This window comes from Tursiops truncatus, chromosome 12 (genome assembly GCF_011762595.2).
Source record: "Tursiops truncatus isolate mTurTru1 chromosome 12, mTurTru1.mat.Y, whole genome shotgun sequence".
NCBI classification, from domain to species: Eukaryota; Metazoa; Chordata; class Mammalia; order Artiodactyla; family Delphinidae; genus Tursiops; species Tursiops truncatus.
The window spans coordinates 41,946,696-41,966,436 of record NC_047045.1 but is presented as its reverse complement, the minus strand read 5'-3'; the positions used below and the strand labels follow the sequence as shown (position 1 = coordinate 41,966,436).

The following is a 19,741-nucleotide window of genomic DNA, read 5'->3' as shown; positions in this document are numbered from 1 at the left end:
TCTTCAGAGGGAAGGCTTACCTGTGAGCCAGGCGTTGATGCTGAGTCCTAAAGAGAAGCAGAATCTGCAATACAGCCCCGCCTGCTTCACAGGCACAGCTGTGCTGCAAGACCTGCCCACCTTGCCCTCAGCCCTCACCTGTCCCCTCGGGGGCTCCTCAGGGACTTGCATGAGAAAGGCCTGGCCTGAGGCTGTGCAAGATGGAAGAGCCAAGGCTTCTAATTTGGTTTTATTTTATTGTAGTAAAATATACATGACATAAAAGTTATCATTTTAACCATTTCCAGTTCGGTAGCATTAAGTACATTCACAGTGTTCTGCCACCATCACCACTACCAGTTTCCAGAATTTTTTCATCATCCCAAACAGAAACTCTGCACCCATTCAACAGGAGCTCCTCATTCTCCCGTCTCCCAGCTCCTGGTAACCTCTATTCTACTTTCTATCCCTATACATTTGAGTACTCTAGGCATCTCATATAAGTGGAATCATGTAATACTTGTTCTTTTATGTCTGGCTTATTTCACTTAACATAATGTTTCCAAGGTTCATTTGTGTTGTAACGTGTATCGTACTTCATTCCTGTTTAAGGCTGAATAATATTCTGTTTTATGTCTGCACCACGTTTTGTGTGTCCATTCATCCATGGAGGACATTTGGGCTCTTTTCACCTTTTGACCGCTATGAATAGTGCTACAGTGAACATGGGTGAACAAATATCTGTTCAAGTCCCTGCTTTCAGTTCTTCTGGGTATATACCCTGATGTAGAATTGCTGGATCACATAGTAAGTCTATGTTTAACTTTTTGAGGAATCACCAGACTGTTTCCTAATAATGATCTCTTTTGTCATTTAGGGAATAGAACTGATCTCCGTAGTAGATGGCTGTTTATGGAATGACCTTGATAGGACATGGTTGGCTGTGAAAGGTGAGATCCCTTTCAGTGATCAGGAGAAAGGTTACCACCCAGACAAAGGAACTAGATGGTATTGGCCTGATAAAGTTGCAAGAATATTGTCTTCCCTGGGTGGTGCTGAGCCAGGGGTCTAAGACCCTGAAAGAACGGAGAGAAGTCTCTGTAGAGAGGGGGCCAAGCTCTGCACCACCAGGGTCCGGGGTCCTAAGGTGAAAGATGACCAAGGAGATCTTTGCCAATGACGCTAGAATGCCTCATAGTTGATTTTATTGAGAAATTGCTTACTTGGTCTGCCCTGGGCTATAATTCCCCTCCATTGTCCCTAAACCTTCAGCTGAAATCTCTTACGTGCAAGGCCCTGCGAGCAAATGGGAGGGACAGAGAGGTGGGAGAGGGACTCTCCAAAGTTGGGGGAGATGGGCTGCACCCATGCTGAGTGGAAGCAGGAACTAAGTGTGGGGCACGTCAGAAATCCTACGGGAAATGAGGCGGGGACTGCAGCCACTTGGAGTAGAAATTAAAGGAAAAGACAATTGCAGACAAAGGGAAGACTTGGGGCTTTCCAGGTTATCCCGAGAATACCATGCCTTGGAGCAGAAGGACCAGAGCCACTGGAGGTGAAGCTCCAGCATCATACGTGGGCAGAATATTAGTGAATGTTCTAGCAGGCCAGAAACAGAGACTCGCCCTCTTGGAGCCAAGTTTCGGCAAAATGCACAGCCTGTGAAACAACTCTGTGGCTTTCAGGGAGCTGGGTGACACCGGGGCAGCTTAGTTTAGATCTAACTTCCCACTACCATGAGGAACATTCCCCGAACGAGTCACTCCGGGGCGATGCAGAGCAGGGACTGGCCTGGGAATGTGAACTTGCTCAGACGGAGACGCCTCACACGGAGACAGGACCTCATACCGGTCTGTCGCCTCAGTAAGGCCACCGTGGGTATCAGAACCCTGACTTTGATGATCAGATTGGGTCACCTCTGTCCAGAGATTCATCTGTAGAAACACAAGGGAGGTTTCTTTCATCAATACTGTAAGCAACGAAAGACTTGTTATCATGAAATAGACCCACACTCTGTAGGAAGACTGAGGTGTCTTTTCATTCATCTCTAGTTACACTTTTACACAGCAAACTAAAAGATTCACTATCATTTTAGTTCTGAAACGAGTCCTGTGTTTCTCTTAGCTGAAGGTCTGGGGATTAGAGCCCATGTGACTAAGGGGTTACCCTCCCATCTCCTCAGTCTGGTCCCTCTTCTGCACGTCCTACCTTGTTCTCATCCCACACCGTCTGCTCCGTGCAGGTTGTTCACACCTGCATCAGAGCCTTTATCACTGAGTCTCAGGCTTTGCCAATACAGGAAAGGAAAACAAATGATACAAAAAATAAACCACTGTAGGTGCATGTCTGAATTCTAGAGATGGAGGGTGGGTGCACGGGGTGAGGAAGAGAGGAAGCAGAAGAAAAATGGCTTGATTGTTTAGGAAAACACCTGTTTGGTTATGAAAGGTGAGCCTCCTTGCAGGAGAACCGAAGTCGTCTGCATAACGAGGTTGTAGGAATTAGGGGCTTCCCCCCAGGCATCAAGGGAGACTTGTGCCCCATTACCCAGAACAGGGTAAAAGGGATCAGAATAGGCTCCAAAAATGGCTAAGGTCAGGGCTTAAGGAGAAAAGGAACTCCAGTGAGAAACTCCATGACAGGCAAAGCTGCGGGTCCTCAGAATAGCGATACCGCCTTAGAAATGCAGAATCCCAGGCCCCAACCCAGACTTTACTGGACCAGAATCTGTCATTTCAAAGCTCCCCAGGCAATTTATATGTACACTAAATTTTCATAAGTCATGTTTTTAGAGCATTGGTCTGCAGCTTTGGCTGTGCATTGGAATTGCCCAGGAAACTTAAAAAAATACTGACAGCCCACCACCAGAACTCTCAGGTGATTCTAATATGTAGCAAACTCTGAGAGCCACTGCCTTAGAGGGCTCACATCTGGGCTTCTTCTGGCTGTGCCCCTGTGTGTGGTGGGAGGTGTCCATGGGCCAGGGGTGCACTGATAAACAGGCTATCTGGAAAAAAAAAAAGGTTGATTTGTAGATTGAAATGTTTGCCAGTTTCCACTCCCCCCACAGCACAGCTGATTTCAAGCTACCAGTGCAACGCCCTGAAAGTGGAGTTAGGAAGCGATTTTTTTTAAAAATAAATTTACTTATTTGTTTTTGGCTGCATTGGGTCTTTGTTGCTGCATGTGGGCTTTCTCTAGTTGCGGCGAGCGGGGGCTACTCTTCCTTGCGGTGCGCGGGCTTCTCATTGCGGTGGCTTCTCTTGTCGTGGAGCATGGGCTCTAGGCGTGCGGGCTTCAGCAGTTGTGGTGCGCGGGCTCAGTAGTTGTGGCACACGGGCGTAGCTGCTCCGCGACGTGTGGGATCTTTCCAGACCAGGGCTCGAACCCGTGTCCCCTGCATTGGCAGGCTGATTCTTAAGCACTGCGCCACCAGGGAAGTCCAGGAAGCAATGATTTGACTCTCAAGAACCTGTGCTAACCGGCACACCACTGCATGGGGCCAGTGGGGTGTGTCTACACCGAGTCTCTCCCCGTCCTTCAGGACCTTGGAGTACCTTGATGCTATGCAGGCCTCTTCCCAAAGGGGGTGGTTCAGAGTTTAAACATGGGCCACAGTGTTCACAGCTGAGGTCCCTCGTGTGCAGGATGTAGCTGGTGTTAGGAAGGGCATGGGAGAGAGGGTGAGAGTTGGGCCTCCAGTGCTTTCTTGCCCCATCCCTGTCAATGTAGGAGTGGGCCTGCCAAATAGGCATGCCCCATTTTGAGTTTGCAGCTCTTTCCTGAGCTCTGCTATGGCACGGTGGCCTTCTGTTATCACCACGCATCCCCGATCCCTAAGAACACGCTTAACATGCTGCTTTGGGCTTAGGTGTGCTTTGGGGAATCGGTGGGGAGACAGTGCTCCTGCACTGGGTGAGGGAAGGAGAGAGAGGACCCCACACGTGGGAGGCAAGAGGACTCGAAGGATCAGGAATTTAAGTGGGAATCCCCAGGAGGATATGACTCACCATCCACTCCCCAGGAGCCCTTGGAAATGTTGGGGAGGTACTGGACTTCCCACAGGATGCAGGAGATGGACTTAAGGCATTTCGTTTATTTGTTAAAGGAAGGATGATTTCTAAAGTCTGGAGGACTTAGGACAAAGAGTCCAGAGCCTGGAGTTGGATTGCAAGGGTTAAATTCCCAGCTCCACCACGGACTAGCCTGTGGCCTTGGGGAAGTGGCTTAAGCTTCCATTTCCTACTCTGTTTCTACCTTGGGGAGTGTATCGGAAGCTAGTGTGCCCTCGGAAGGCAGAGAGTTGGGGCAGATCCGGGGCAGGAAGGGGTCAAGGAGGGCAGAGGGCCAGGTGGCAGTCACGCTGGGAGGCCCAGAGGGGGCAGCCAGTGAGGAGGTGAGACAGAACAGGCTGCAGCCTCTGTGAGAGGAGTCTCCCGGGAAGGTGATGCCCTGAAAGAAGGGCACCCAGAACCGATGAAGGGAAACGATTAATGAAAAAAGGTCAAAGACAAACATCACCTCCTTCCCAGGTTGTTAGCACCAGCCTTCTCCCTCTCACCCAAATGCCGAGTAACACTTCCTTTAAAATAGTCAAAGGGTGAGGACTTGAGCCCCACAAATTGCTGGAAACCCAGCCTCTCAAAGGACCTGAAAGCTCCCCAGAAGGCTGCCATTTCTACCGTGTGTGTGTGTGTGTGTGTGTGTGTGTGCGCGCGCGCGCGCACACATATGAGAGAGGGAGGTTGGCCCGTGCGTTGTGAGGGTCTCATGGCCTCAGCTTCCTTGTCAGCCTCAATGACTGTCAGGCAGGCTCTTCTTTGCTTGTATGTTTCCAACCCAGAACTAGGCCATCTTCAGGGAGTCCCAGCCAGCAGCTTCCTCTCTTAGACTAGCTTCCCTTCCTTCAGAGGACGTGCCCTCTCTCCTGGGGCCTGGCCCTATCCAGGAGTCCCCAAGAGGGGAAGAGCTTAGTATCCCATTCTGTTCCAAGGCCTGTCTTAGTCCTCAAATCCTTTCTATGGTTGAGCTCTTCTCAAGATGACTAATAAGCTTCAAGGAAAATCTATCCTCTACCTAAAGCTTTTGGAGGGAAAATGGTTTCAGATGCAATTTTAGTGTGAAAATTCCAGTAAGACAATCAAATCAAAGCCCAATAGGAGTCTTGTACAACATTACATACCTAGGATATAGGTTCCGGTGTTATCAGGGACCCAGGATCCTTTCCTCTTGTTGCTCCCCCATCCTTGGGGTGTTGCTGTCACCACATGGTCCCCCAACAGCTCACCCCCACCACCAAATCCACACTGTAGCCAATGAGAAGGGGAGGAAGAGGAAGACATGCCCCTTTGCTCAAAGGGCATACGACACTTCTCATTTCTCTTGGATCAGAACCTAGTCCGCGTGGCCATCCCTACTGACAGGAAGGCTGGGTAACAGAGTCTTTATTCTGGGGAGCCATTTGCCCAACAAAAGATTCTACTACTGGGCTTCCCTGGTGGCGCAGTGGTTGAGAGTCCGCCTGCCGATGCAGGGGACACGGGTTCGTGCCCCAGTCCGGGAAGATCCCACATGCCGCGGAGCGGCTGGGCCCGTGAGCCATGGCCGCTGAGCCTGCGCGTCCGGAGCTTGTGCTCCGCAACGGGAGAGGCCATAACAGTGAGAGGCCCGCGTACTGCAAAAAAAAAAAAAAAAAAAAAAAGATTCTACTACTATGGCAGAAGAGAGTGAATGCCGGGGTTCACTCTGAGCCTCCGCTCAGACATCAACAACCCAAACTGGGTTGAGCTGCACCAAGCTTGGTCCAGTTCCCTGAGAGTGTCCTGGGGAAGGTGAAGAGCAAGTCAGCTTACCCTCCAGGAGCGCCGAGGTGAGCACTTAGAAGGTGCTCACATCGTCACCATCTTCAGATAAGAGCAAGGTGCCCAGTGGGAAAAGACTATTTCCACAGAGAACAGAAAAGCCCAACAGGGACCTGAGGCTCTGCCCTCACTAATGAGAAGACCCACAGGCTCTCCTCTACGTCTAGACCCTGTACCGAAGAGAAAGAGGGAGAAATGCCAGATGTTCAATAATTACCAAGGAGAGACAGAACTGAAGGAGACTGAATTACTCTCACTGGCAAGCATATGGTCCTTTCCCCACAATTTAGTGGAATGGGAGCTCACTAGGAGAGGTAGAATAGCTATAGAAAAAAAAGGTTGTGGAGGGACTTGCCTGGCAGTCCAGTGGTTAAGACCCTGTGCCTCCACTGCAGGGGATGTGGGTTCGATCCCTGATCAGGGAACTAAGATCCTGCATGCCACGGCATAGCGTGGCCAAAAAAAAAAAGGGTTGTGGAGTTTTGGGGGTTTTGGTGTAATCTAAAAGTTAAAACTCTCTCTCTCTCTCTGTCTCTGTCTCTGTCTCTGTCTCTGTCTCTCTCTCTCTCTCTCTGTGACACACACACACACACACACACACACACACACACACACACACACACACGAGTAAAATTTACCGGCCTATTGTTTTTAAGATGAAGTTCTAAGAGCATCTTTCTTACAGGTAGAACCACCGCTATCCCTGTTTATGCAATCTGCCAGCCAGGCAAAGCTGAAAGGGAAGATCTTTTAAATGAAAAGAATACATAATTTTTCTCCTGCCAGGAAGGTGTGAGCATCAAGGCAACAAGCTGAGCCAGTGAAGACAAGTCTGCTTGTAATACCTAAGCTTTCAGGTGGCCTGAGAGGTAAGGTGGTCACTCTGTTCCCAGAACAGAATGCAGAGCAGAGCAAGCAAAAGCCCTCAAGAGGTACGTGGTTGGGCCTTTGGGTTTTTTGTTTTTGTTTTTGTTTTTTGCGGTACGCGGGCCTCTCACTGTTGCAGCCTCTCCCGTTGTGAAGCACAGGCTCCGGACGCGCAGGCTCAGCGGCCATGGCTCACGGGCCCAGCCGCTCCGCAGCATGTGGGATCCTCCCGGACCGGGGCATGAACCCGTGTCCCCTGCATCGGCAGGCGGACCCTCAACCACTGCACCACCGGGGAAGCCCAGGCCTTTGGTTTTTGCTCAGCTGGATCCTCACATGTGTTTGGATTCTCTGATTTGCAGTAAATTCTCTAACATACAACACACCCTTATTTAATTGTTAGCATAAGAATGTCTTATTGCTGCATACGAATATTTTAATATCATCTACTATTTTGTTGAGTTTTGTTCCTTTACAGTATTGACCGATAACTGACTCTTGGTATACTAATTGAATTATGCATTTATTTGATAGTTATTATTATAATACTAGCTAATATTTATCGAGCGCAATGCCAGACACTGCTCAGAGGTCATTTTATCTAATCTTCCATAACAATCTCGGGGCTGCGGTACGCAGTTATGCAGTTGGTGCCCGGCTGAGAAGGCAAAATCAGCCCTGGTCCCCCACCCACCAAGCCCTGTGCTGGGGCAGAGGTCTCATGCCCCTGGAGGAAAGGAGTTGTCTTCTTTACACAAAAGCAACAGCCAGAATCAGTGCATTGGGAGCCTTGATCACCAATGAAAGAGAGACCTTATGTCTCCCATTATCCAGATGAAGAATCCGAGGTACAAAGAGGTTAAGAACTTCCCTAAGGTCACATGGCTGGCAGGAGGTGGTCGAGAGACTAGTCCAGCAGCCAGACTTGCAGCCCAGGCTCTCAACCCGGATGCTGTTGGTGTAGTGTCTTCCCCACCCCCGGGAAGGCTCAGTCTTAGGTTGTGAGTGCCCAGAAGACAAGCATTTGTGTCCACATGAGTTACCTTGGGTTCTACGCAACACGCTACATCAGTGAGCAGATGAGATGCATTCTTGACACTAAAGGAATGATTGCTCAGCTCTTTGGGCAGAAATCTCCAGCTACTGCAGCCAGCTGCTTTAGACTGGAATTTCACGATGTAACAGGAAGAGAAGAGGCATTGACAACTGTCAGGGAAACAACACCCTGAGGAAATCAACCCTCTAGATTCTGACAACAAACAAAAGTTTGGAGTCTGGAGGTCAGGCAGCCCAGTTTGCTCAGTGGGGAAAGCTTAACGAGAACTGTCCACCTACCTCCCTCGCACCCATACTTCACGTCTTTGTGGAGCCTTGAAAGATCAGTCTGTCCATAAAATATATCTGCCTTCTAACTTTGTACCCAAATTCCCCCCATTTAATGCATTTCTCTGGGTTATAGTTGTCCTACCTGCCACCAGCACCCTCCAGTTCCTTCCTGCTTGCTCCCTGATGCCTGAAATTCCTTGAACATGGAACAAAGCGTTTCATTTCACAGAGAGTGATGAAGCTTAAAATGCAAGCGCCCCTCAGACAGGTAGCACAGTGATTTAAATTCACACCGTGTAGCTGAGGTATAAATGAGGGATCAGGATTTTTCCTGAGAGGACCTTTAGATGAGGGAAAGGCAGAAGAGAGAATAAGGATACCAGAAAAACTGGTGCTGGAGAAAGGACAGTCTAGAGAGGGTAAAGGGCCCAGGAAGGAGGTGAATCTGTGTGGCCTCAGCATATGTCCGCACCCACCTTGAGCCCCCGGTGGGTACTGGGCAGCCCGGTGCAGGGGAGAGGCGTGGCTTTCTTAGGGAGTCAGCTCTGGTCTGAAACCCAGCTGTGCAGCCCTAACAAGCTGCCTGACTTCTGTGCACCTCAATTTCCTCACCTGTAAAATGAGGGAAATAAAACCCACCATGCAGGCCTGCTTTGGGGACTATTTTATTTTAATTGTGATGAAATAACATAACATAAAATTTACCATCCTAACCACTTTTAAGTGTACACTTCAGTGGCATTAAGTAGATTCACATTGTTGTGTAACCAGCACCACTATTTATTTCCAGAACTCTTTTGATCTTGCAAAACTGAAACTCTATACCCATTAAGCAATAATTCTGCGTTCCTGCCTCTTCTCAGTCTTTGATAGCCACCATTCTACTTTGTCTCTATGAATTTGACTGCTCTAGGTGCCTCAGCTAAGTGGAATCATACAGTACTTGTCCTTTTATGACTGACTTATTTCACTTAGAATAATGTCCTCCAGGTTCATCCCTGTCATAGTACATGTCAGAATTTCCTTCCTTTTATAAGGCTGATTAATATTCCATTGTATGTGTATACCACATTTTGTTTATCCATCCATCCATCGATGGACACGTGGGTTGCCTCCTACCTTGGCTGTCGTGTATAATGCTACTATGAACATGGTGTACAGATTTCTCTTCAAGACTCTCTTTTCTTGAGGGTTTCTTTGAGACCCTCAGTTCTTCTGGGTATATACCCAGAAATGGAATTATTGGGTCCTATGGTAATTCTATTTTTAATTTTTTGAGAAATCGCCACACTATTTTTCACACAGGCTGCACCACTTCACATTCCACCAATGGTGCACGTGGATTCCAGTTTCTCCACATTCTCCCTGACACTTGTTATTTTCTCATTTTTAATAGTAACTATCCTAATTTGTTTTAATTGAAGTATAGTTGATTTTCAATATTGTGTTTCAGGTATACAGCAAAGTGATTTGGTTATGCATGTATATGTATACATATATTCTTTTTTTCTATTCTTTTCCATTATAGTTTATTACAAGATATTCAGTATAGTTCCCTGTGCTATACAGTAAGTCCTTGTTGTTTATTTATTTTATATATGGTAGTGTGCATCCGTTAATCCCATACTCCCAATTTATCCCTCCCCACCCTTCCCCTTCAGTAACCATAAGTCTTGTCTTGATGTCCATGAGTCTGTTTCTGTTTTGTAAATAAGTTCTTCTGTATCATATTTTAGATTCCACATATAAGTGATGTCACATGATATTTGTCTTTGACTTATTCACTTAGTATGATAATCTCTAGGTCCATCCATGTTGTTGCAAATGGCATTAGTTTATTCTTTTTTATGGCTGAGTAATATTCCATTGTATATATGTACCACATCTTCTTTATCCATTCATCTGTTAATGGACACTTAGCTTGCTTCCATGTCTTGGCTATTGTAAGCACTGTTATGCTTACACTGTTATGCTTACAAGTGCTGTTATGAACATTGGGGTGCATGTATCTTTTCAAATTAGTTTTCATCTTTTCCAGATATATGCCCAGGAGTGAGATTGCTGGATCATATGGTAACTCTCCTTTTAGTTTTTGTTTATTTATTTATTTATTTATTTATGGCTACATTGGGTCTTTGTTGCTGTGCATGGGCCTTCTCTAGTTGCAGTGAGTGGGGGCTACTCTTCGTTGTGGTGCGTGGGCTTCTCATTGCGGTGGCTTCTCTTGTTGCGGAGCACGGGCTCTAGGTGCATGGGCTTCAGTAGTTGTGGCTCGTGGGCTCAGTAGTTGTGGCTCACAGGCTTTAGAGCACAGGCTCAGTAGTTGTGGCGCATGGGCTTAGTTGCTCTGCAGCATGTGGGATCTTCGTGAACTAGGGCTTGAACCTGTGTCCCCTGCATTGGCAGGCGGATCCTTAACCACTGCACCACCAGGGAAGTCCCTATTTTTAGTTTTTTTAAGGAACCTCCATACTGTTCTCCATAGTGACTGTACCAATTTACATTCCCACCAACAGTGTAGGAGGGTTCCCTTTTCTCCACACCCTCTCCAGCATTTATTATTTAAAGACTTTTTTTTTTTTTTTTTTTTTTTGCGGGACGCGGGCCTCTTACTGTTGTGGCCTCTCCCGTTGAGGAGCACAGGCTCTGGACGCGCAGGCTCAGCGGCCATGGCTCATGGGCCCAGCCGCTCCGCGGCATGTGGAATCTTCTCGGACCGGGGCACGAACCCGTGTCCCCTGCATCGGCAGGCGGACTCTCAACCACTGCGCCACCAGGTAAGCCTATTTATAGACTTTTTAAGGATGGCCATTCAGACCCATGTGAGGTGACACCTCATTGTAGTTTTGATTTGCATTTTTCTAATAATTAGCGATTTGAGCATCTTTTCATGTGCCTGTTGGCCATCTGTATGTCTCCTTTGGAGAAATGTTTATTTAGTTCTTCTGCCCTAACCATCCTAATTTTTAAATATAACCTGAATAAAGCTGCCCATATACATGTCCAAAAGTCAAACAAATGAGTACAGAGAAGACTTGGAGAATAACATGGGATTATTTATCACAGACTTTCTTGAAGGGCAGAGGATCCCTCCTGCTCTCTCACTACTACACTGTGTCTCCTCCACCTCCTCTGTGGGGCTCGTGCTACTTTCTCATCATCGCTTTCCAAACGTTCCTCTCTCATCTGACTTGCCCTGCTGTGTTCAGCCTCCACAGGAAGTAGAATCTGGTCTCAATGTGCTTTTCCCTCTTGGAAAGCAGCTGTCTGGAATTCTGGTGAATAAAATTTTCCACTCCATTATACAGATAATGAAAATCACCTGACATATAGTAGATAATAAATGGTAGCTAATCTTCTGGTACCTATCTCACAGGGGTACTGTGAACAGTTAAGTGCGTAAATAAATGGACACGAAGTTCTTAGAACACTTAAGCGCTGAGGTTAGCTGTTATTATTGTACTGGTGGTAATGGGGAGCTCAGTCTGTTAGGATCTAATCCCTTTGTAGCAGGAGATGCTGCCAACAGCTTTGGGTCCAGTTGACCACTCTGAGGAAAGTCACCTTGGAGCAGATAATCTTTGGCCTTTCCAGAACTTTAAAGTGTTCCCCTTTAAGTATGCAAATGTAAGGTGAATAGACGCCATCGCCCTGGGGTAATGGAGTGACAGAGCTTTTGTAGCTTGACGGAAGCTGCTGTTCCCAATATACCCTTTGTAGGGGAAGGAGATGAATAAATCTGTACGGGGCTCAAGGAACCTCTTGAAAAGAAAAGGATTGAGAGGTAATCCTTTCCACGTGAGAGTTTGTGTTTCCAGGACCCCTTTGCTAGATTTGTGAGGTCCTGACTGAGTCAGCTGACAGAACAGGAACCAGTTCTAGCGGGCAACTCGCCTAGAAGGAGGGCCACCTGGACGGTGGGGCAGCATCCCGGGGCTCAGCGGGTCGGGGGGAGGGGCGGTGAGAAGGGTGGTGATGGGTTCTGGCTTCTGCCTGTGTCTGGCTGACCCTCTGGACTAGAAGCAGCCCACCAAAGCAGTGGAGAAGTAACCAGTGGCTCTACGGCTTTGTCTAGTGGCTAGTTTATTTCGAACCGCCTGTATCTCCCCAGTTTTTGCTTCTGAAAGAGACACAAGAACATGTTGAGAATCTTACAATTTGCGTGCCTAGCACCCAGCGCACGTCTGGAATAAGGCAAGGCTCACTAAAGGCTGTGGGACTGGAGTTAGCCAGAAGGGCAGGACCAGACACTGGGAGCCTGGGCGTTTCTTCTCTTCCTGCCTAGGTTCCAGCAGTGACGCCAGAACTGAGTTATGGGGAGAGTTAGCCAACACCAGGGACCCTTTGGGTGAGGACCATCCTCCGGAAAATGCAGGACAGGAGTTTTCTTCTCTTCCTCGTGGTGTGTCATAGTTTCACTCTGCCATTTCAGCACTTAGAATCATAGCATTTAAAAATGGAAACTCAAGGCTTGTCCAAGGAATGAATCTTTTCCTTTTTTCTTTTTTCCTTTCTTTCCATCTATTAAAGCTGTAGAATGACAAGTTCTGAGCATTAGGTCCAAACGGTTTTGTTTACAGAGGTGGGGAAAGCTGACCTTTATGGAATTATGCCTTTTGCAAGAATACTGAGCCACTCTAGAATCTGGCAAGCACAAATCCTCCCCTCCTAGACTTTTAACTAGAGGGAGAGGGCTGGCCCAGCTCTTGACTGCTCTATTACGCACACAGCAGCCTTCCCCATATGGGAACCCGCACAGTCTCAGCCCCACCCTTTTATTGCCTACACCTTCCCCACCCACATTAAGCGCTGTTGTCAAGAATTGTGCAAAGAAAACAAGTTATGTGGGCTCCATCCAAGCACATAAGGAAGGACAGACTACAGCAGGGCAACAAAGGAACGGGAGGAAACATCCCCACCTAGAAATGAGACAGTTCAGGAATCCTTCTCCACAGACTATCTGGCTGACCCTGGAGAGGTTACTCTAAGTCTTGAGCCTCAGACTCTTCAAAGGTAAAGTGGGAATGACAGTAGTAAGTGCATCTCACAGGACTGTTTGCAGGATTAAATGCACTAGCAAGTAGTATATGGTAGGTCCTCAGTGAAGAGTTCCTCTCCTGGGACTTCCCTGGTGGTCCAGGGGGTGAGACTGCATGCTCCCAATGCAGGGGGCCAGGGTTCGATCCCTGGTCGGGGAACTAGATCCTGCACGCACACCGCAACTGAAGATCCCGCGGGCCATGACTAAGACCCGGTGCAACCAAAATAAATGAATAAATAAATAAATAAGAAATATTTTTTTAAATAAGCGTTCGTCTCCTGTGATGCCAGCTAAAAGGGTGTGTGTATTAGCCTGAGAACACCAGGGGGTACTGCTGGGACTGTGTTCATTTCCTAGGCTCTCTGACACTTTCCCTGTCATCCATATTTCACTGTAACTGCCTCAGGCATGTTCAGATGGAAGTTTCTTGTGTTCAGGACACCCTCTCTAAACAGTTTACATCCTCAGGCCGCTTTTCAGTGGGGCCCCAGCAAGGGCTCCTAGGTAGGAACCATTAACTCCTTCCCCCAAGTGCTGCCTTTCTGCTCGGGGTAAACTGAGATGGAAGGAAGGCCCAGCTACCAGCAATTAAAAGCAGCACTGCAACGCTTGGTATCTCCCCACAGAGCCCTTAGGCTCACATCTGGGGAAACAGTTGGTGGGAGAATTGGAAAAAAAGATTCCTCTTGTTCTTCCTGATGGGTTGTATTCCAGAGGCAGTACTTGACAGAAGCATCTTTCAGGCTTTTCCCAATCCATTTAAGGGCATTTAAGAGAAATGAAAAGTATCTTCACCCTGCCCTTTCTTTGATCTCCCTCTTTTTTCCTCCTCTTGTCATTCTTCTTGTCTTTTCTATTCTCATCTCCTAATACTGATAGCTTTTTCAAAGTATCCTGGTACCAACTGCTCCACATGCAAACAAATGCTATTTTCCCCAAACTAAAAAAAGATTATTATAATAATAATTTTGAGGCAGAAAGCTCAAGGCCAAGATAATAAGTACAATTTTTAAATCTTTTTTTAAATGAATGAAGTACTACACACTTGTTGGAAAAGGAATCCAACATATGTATACTATACATACACATATGTACAGTATACATATTTTATATCAATACTATAAATAGGATAAAAGCCCTCTGTTCTGACCCATTCCCCTCAATCCTTTTCCCCAGAGGTGATCACCACTTAACAGTCTGGTATGCATTCTTCCAGACATTTCTGTCATTTTTGGTTGTTTAGCAGATATGTAGTACTTGCCAACTATGTTCTGGGCAGAGTGATAGGTGTTGGAACCAATGGTGAATAAACATAAATAAATATATATATATATATACACACACACACACACATGTATTTGTTATATCTATCGGCAAAAATGAGATTATGTTTCTCAGTGAATAATATCTCAGAGCCACTTTTCCTTGTATGTGGAAATAAATATATACATAAATAAATATTTATGGTTTTTAACAGCCGTGTAGTATTCCACTGTAAGGATACACCAAAATGTATACACCCTGTATATGTCGTTTTAAAAACAAGCAGCATTCCCTCTGCTTGCAGAACATAGAGCAACCTGCTCCACATGGCTCACTTGAACAAAACCTGGTGGTCTGGATAGGGGCTCTCTGGGGCCCGTCCCCTGCTCGAGGGTAGAGGGGTGGCCAGCCGAGTGGGCTGACCCTCGGGACTCAGCAGGCAGGCAGAGCGTCCAGGAACACAGTGCGCCTGCCCAGCACCCAGCTGGCCAGTGGGTAACTGAGTTCACACCCAGGTCCCTCTGACTCCAGAGCTGCGGCCAACACAGCTCCCATTACAGTCTGCCGTCCTGGTCATCCTGTTTCTAGCATCTCCTTTGGCAATAAACTCTGTAGGCACTGATTAAGCAAGGAGAAGGAAAGGCAAGGAAATAAACTTGAGTACGTGAAAAATGCAGCCAGAGGAGGGCTGTGTGTGTGTGTCAGGGGCGGGGGGTGGTTCTCAAAACTAGTCACTTTTCCATGCGTGTGGATGGGGCAGGGTGTGTGCGGGGGCGTGTGTGCGTGTGTGTGTGCACGTTTGTGTGTGTAGGGGGATGGACAGTGAGTCCTCCCTTTGTGATTAAGAGCAGCAAATGCAGTTAGAGACAGTACGAAGTTTCTGCTTCATACTCCTCCCCACGATCTGCCCCCAGTTTCCTCCTCTGGAGCTGCTAATGAATAACCGATCTTAACACCCAAGTTCAATCCCCTCCCCAGGCACCGTCTCAGGCCAGGGTACCAGGACGACGACAACGCTGAGGTCCAGGGCAGTGGGAACATTCCTCAGCAGTTACTTAGCTGGGTGGTTAAAAAAGAAAAATGCAGCCTAATTGGCCAGTGGCCTTTTCTAGTGAATGAAGGAGGTTTCTGTTTTAAGAAATAAAGTGACTTCTCAGCGGCTGTTGATTCACTGCCCACAGGGAGATTTTTGAGCCAAGCCTTCCTAGCCTCGGTAGAAATTTGCATACAACTTCCACTTCCTGCTTCGGAGCCTGTTCCGGCTTTACCTGGGCCGGGAGAGGGTGGAGGGAGGCCCGGAGCGACCCAAGGTGGAGTGACCCAAGAAGGAGAGAGCGCGATCACCCCGTGGCCCGGTCTGTTTGTCCGTGGTGGCTCTAAGGTAAGTTGTTCAGAGTTGTCACCTGCCGCGCCTTACTTCTTTTTGACCTGTTTCCCAAAACAGTTTTCTCCTTTACTGAAATGTGCTGCCTTACTTTCCTCCACCCGGCTCTCCCCACCTTTCGTTTGTTTGTGTACAGAGAGACCAGCTTGGGCTGGGAAAATGACAGCTACGTTTCTGCTGTGAGAAAATGCTGGTGGTTTAGTATTTCAGACGGGCGAGCGAAGATTAACTCTTTGAGGAGTGGAGACACACACACACGCCTGTGTTTGAGTACTTAGTGTCCCCACAAGTTTCGATTAAGAAGACAAGCCCCATTCTCCAGGGAGGGAGCCGGGGATGGCACAGATTAAGGAATTGGCTTCCAGCCTCAGACACGTCAGTGGCAGAGTTGGAGGGAGAACTCCCAAGTTCTCTTGATCCCTTTTTCACTCGGGGGAAGAAAAATCAACACCACGTTCTTGGGCCAGGAAGTTCATCTCCGCTCTGTGCTGGCTGTGGCGCCCTGTCAGCTCCTCTCCCACAGCCCTCCACCCTCCCAAATGGCCCAGACATCTGCTGGCACGGACAGTAGGCCTGAGCCTTTAGGGAAAAGCAGGGCAGAAGTGCTATTATTTGATCTTAGAAGCCAATCGAGCGTCCTATGACTTTCAAGTTCAAGATGATTTCTTAGCATAGGGGGATATTTTTTGATGAACGGGGGAAAAAAGAGACCAAATAAATAATAAAAGCAGAGGACAAGAAACTTGGTTTCAAGTTCTCACTCCACTCCTTGCTGGCTCTGTGACTTATGCAATTTACTTTGGTTTCCCTAGGCCTGGATTTCTTCATCAATAAAATGTGTGTGGGGTGGTGAGCTAACAAGATTATGTCGAAATTCTAACGAAATAAGGCTGGGGTGATGGGAATCCCAGAGGGGTAGCCATAATGGGTGGTCTTAGAAGAGTGCGTTTTGTTTACTGATTACTCAAATACATTCATCTCACCTCTTGCTACTAAGAGATAGTTAGTCCCTGGAGGAAAAGGACTCCTTTCTTAATCCTTCTCTACCCTCTAGCACTCAGTATACTATCAAGCACCTTGTAGGCACTCGGGTTTCTTCCATATAAGCTGCTCTGATTTGTTTCACTTACCTGCTCTCGAGGCAAAAGGTGAAGCCATAGCCTGGGTAAGAGGCTGAGAGCAGCGGCGGTGTGGTGTGCTGGGCTGCCACGTGGCTCTGCAGGAGGCTGCCTGGAATTTAGGTGTTATTCTTGGCTCTAGTTAAATAGGAGAAAGCAGGGGGTTTCTTGAATTAATTTATGTCCCATTTGGGTTACCCAGGAAGAACCAGTCCGTGCACTTGCCCACAGAGTCAGGGCAGGCCCGAGAGCTGGCAGACGAGCCTGGCTCCAGAAGGCTACGTTACTGACTTAGCAGGAGTCAGTGGCTGGAAACCACTCCTTGGCTAGACCAGTCACTGTGTGTGGGGCCTTTAATGGGGGGTGAAGGGAAGCTGTGAAGCACGTCTAGATACCACGTAAGGGTGATGACTAGGATCAGACGCGTTATTTGATGACCGACACACAGAATCCTTAAGCTTTTCAAAAAAAATCCTTATTGTTTCTTTTGAGCTGTTACTCTCCCTCCATACAGTTCAAACAGGCCCTGACTGTGTGGGATGGACTGACTCACGGCTTTCGGTATTGCTCAGCTGTTTCTGTGGAATATCAAGGCCCTGGTATGGCCCCTGTCATGTTTTTAGATGGCTCTCTCTATCACCCTGGGTTGGGAGGACAGGAATTTCAAGATGTTTCACCTGTGATGAGTTACTGATTTTTTTTTTTTCTTTTCAAATAACATGCACCACTATCTGAAATCAGGCTGTTATTTGCTGCCAGCCTAGCTTTGATCCAGAAAGGCCACCCACAGTCATTCCTCATCTGGTGTCATTTGTGATGAGGTGGCACTTGACAGAAGCCCCTGCTCTGCTCCGTGCCTGGGGTGGGCTGACTAGGAGTGAAAGCATGTTGGGGAGCAGACTTTTAACTCGGGGGTACTCACTTTGGGAGGGTGCAAAGATGGAAAATATGTAAGCCTGCTTCTCTCAAGATTAAGGTGTTAGTGATTTTCAAATGCTCTGAAAATAAGAGAAGAAGGCAGTCATAGTTGCACGAATTCAGAATCATAGTTGCAGGCACTCAGAAAGATCGATTAGGCGGGTAGTTTGTCTAAATTAAATCTACGTTTAGAAGAATCGAAATCTCGGAAATATCCTGAATTCTAATCATTTTTCTGCTACAGGAAAATTTAGATTAGCCTTTCAAAACACATATGCATTGCGGGCAACTGCTGCAGGGAAAACAAAAAAGAGCACAGACGAGCCATATTAAACTTTAAGTTCCTTTCAGATCCAACGAAATGACCCCTAATGTTTGATCACAGTTCCTTATCAAAACAACCCTGCAGGCCTTCCGTGAGAAAGCATCTGAGGATTAGAATCAAGAAGCTCTCCCTTTGGGCCTCTCCTGTTTCTCCTAGTGCATTGTCACCGAGATATTTTTAGTTCCTGAAACCCAGGCTGTCCTTCTCCCTCGGACATTTGACATTCTTTGCGTCTCTTGCCCAGCAGGCCTCCTACTCGCCCACATGTGCTTCGATGCCTGAGTGTTAAGCTCACCCTGTGCCTCTGTGTGTGTGTGTGTGTGTGTGTGTGTGTGTGTGCATGTGTACAGATGTGTACACAAACCTTCCTGGGGACCAGAAGTTGTAAATTGGCTGAGGGAGGAAGGTGGGCTTTCATCCCCTCGTGATTCGCAGAGCTGAGCCAGTTTGGCGTGGTTCCCTGGTAAAGCAGCTGAGATCAAGCTATTCAGGACTGACTGGAGCCCCCGGCCTGCTTGACCCCCTTCTTTCATCCTGAAGACGCAGGCTGGCTGGGGTCTGGGCAGCTCCCTGAGCGCTAATGGAAACCTGGCCCTTCCCCACCTCACTGTTTTCCTGCGCTCATGGTTCCAGTGTTTTTCCTCCTTCCTCTCCCAGGTGGGGTCCCAGGTCTCCCTCCCACCTCCGATTTCCCTTCCTCCTCCTCTGTGCTGTCTGCCCAGATTCTTCCCAGTTCAGCAGCTTACCTGTAACACTTTTGCCTTTTGCCTGCATTCATTCTTTCCCTTCCCTTCCAACTGTAATACGTAAAAATCACAGTTTAAGCAAGCCTCTCTCCTCCACCAATAAAGGACGAGTTTTTTAAACTTTTCCTTCAAGGTTTCCCACTCTCGTTGCTTCTCTTCCATTTTCCTTTCTTCCTTTCTATCCCTTCTCCTCCCTCTGCCGATTTTTTTTCCTTTCTGCCCCTTCTTTTCCTCACTCTGGGGTCTGGACTGAATTAAGAATCACGAACGTGTGTTTAGAGAAACCTTATCTGAAACAAAACAAACAAACAAGAGAACCCATGGGCTTGTTTGAGGTTGTTCTCTAAACGGTTTTTACCAGCTTCCAGCGTGGTGGAGTCAGTCCTTTCCCATTAGCCCCGTCATTGAGTTGAGCAGCTCAGAGGAGTTGCAGAGCAAACTTCCGCACATCAGGTCGGGTCACGCTGCACCGCCTTCAGCCTGCTGTGAGCTGTACTGTGCAGGGTATGAACAAGGGCCAGTAAATGTTCCCTTGTCTCCAGGGCTCACCACTGCTTCCAATCCTCTGGCAAACCAAATGGAAGAACTTCTCTGTCTGGGAAATTCTGCAAGTAAACTTGGAAATATTTCCTCACTGGAATTTGAACCTGAGCCACACAGTTCACTCAAAACCAACTTCCACTAAGCAAACCAATGTTGGGAGAGTTTGCATGCGTTGGGGCAGTAAACAAAGAACATTAATGAGTTTAAAGATTTTTTTTAAATCCCAAATTTTTGGACAGTTATGAAAAAAATTACTCCCTGGAGAATGAAGTAAGACCTTGAGAATCTGTGACTGCAAGGATCTGGTCCAAAGTGCATCTGAGGATCTTCCTAGCTGTAAATTTATATATTTATTAATATGTCCACCTGA

At 47.4% G+C, this 19,741-nt stretch overlaps 1 protein-coding gene and 1 long non-coding RNA gene across 5 annotated transcripts in view; one reads left to right on the top strand and one right to left on the bottom strand.

Annotated features, from left to right (window-relative positions):
• Nucleotides 1-142: 142 nt before the first annotated feature.
• Nucleotides 143-19,435, bottom strand: LOC117314485 (uncharacterized). The gene is made up of 3 exons (XR_004529232.2): nt 19,187-19,435; nt 16,852-16,977; nt 143-1,913 (listed from the first exon to the last, which is right to left on the bottom strand). It is a non-coding gene; the product is annotated as an uncharacterized lncRNA (long non-coding RNA).
• Nucleotides 15,421-19,741, top strand: part of TRAF3IP2 (TRAF3 interacting protein 2) — a 41,256-nt gene continuing 36,935 nt past the window's right edge. For 2 of the 4 annotated variants that reach the window (XM_019929587.3, XM_019929588.3), the window contains exon 1: nt 15,421-15,718. The gene's annotated coding sequence lies outside the window, so the exon portion shown is untranslated. The remainder of the gene's footprint in view (nt 15,719-19,741) is intronic. The other 2 variants (XM_019929586.3, XM_004311813.4) reach the window with 2 other exon arrangements.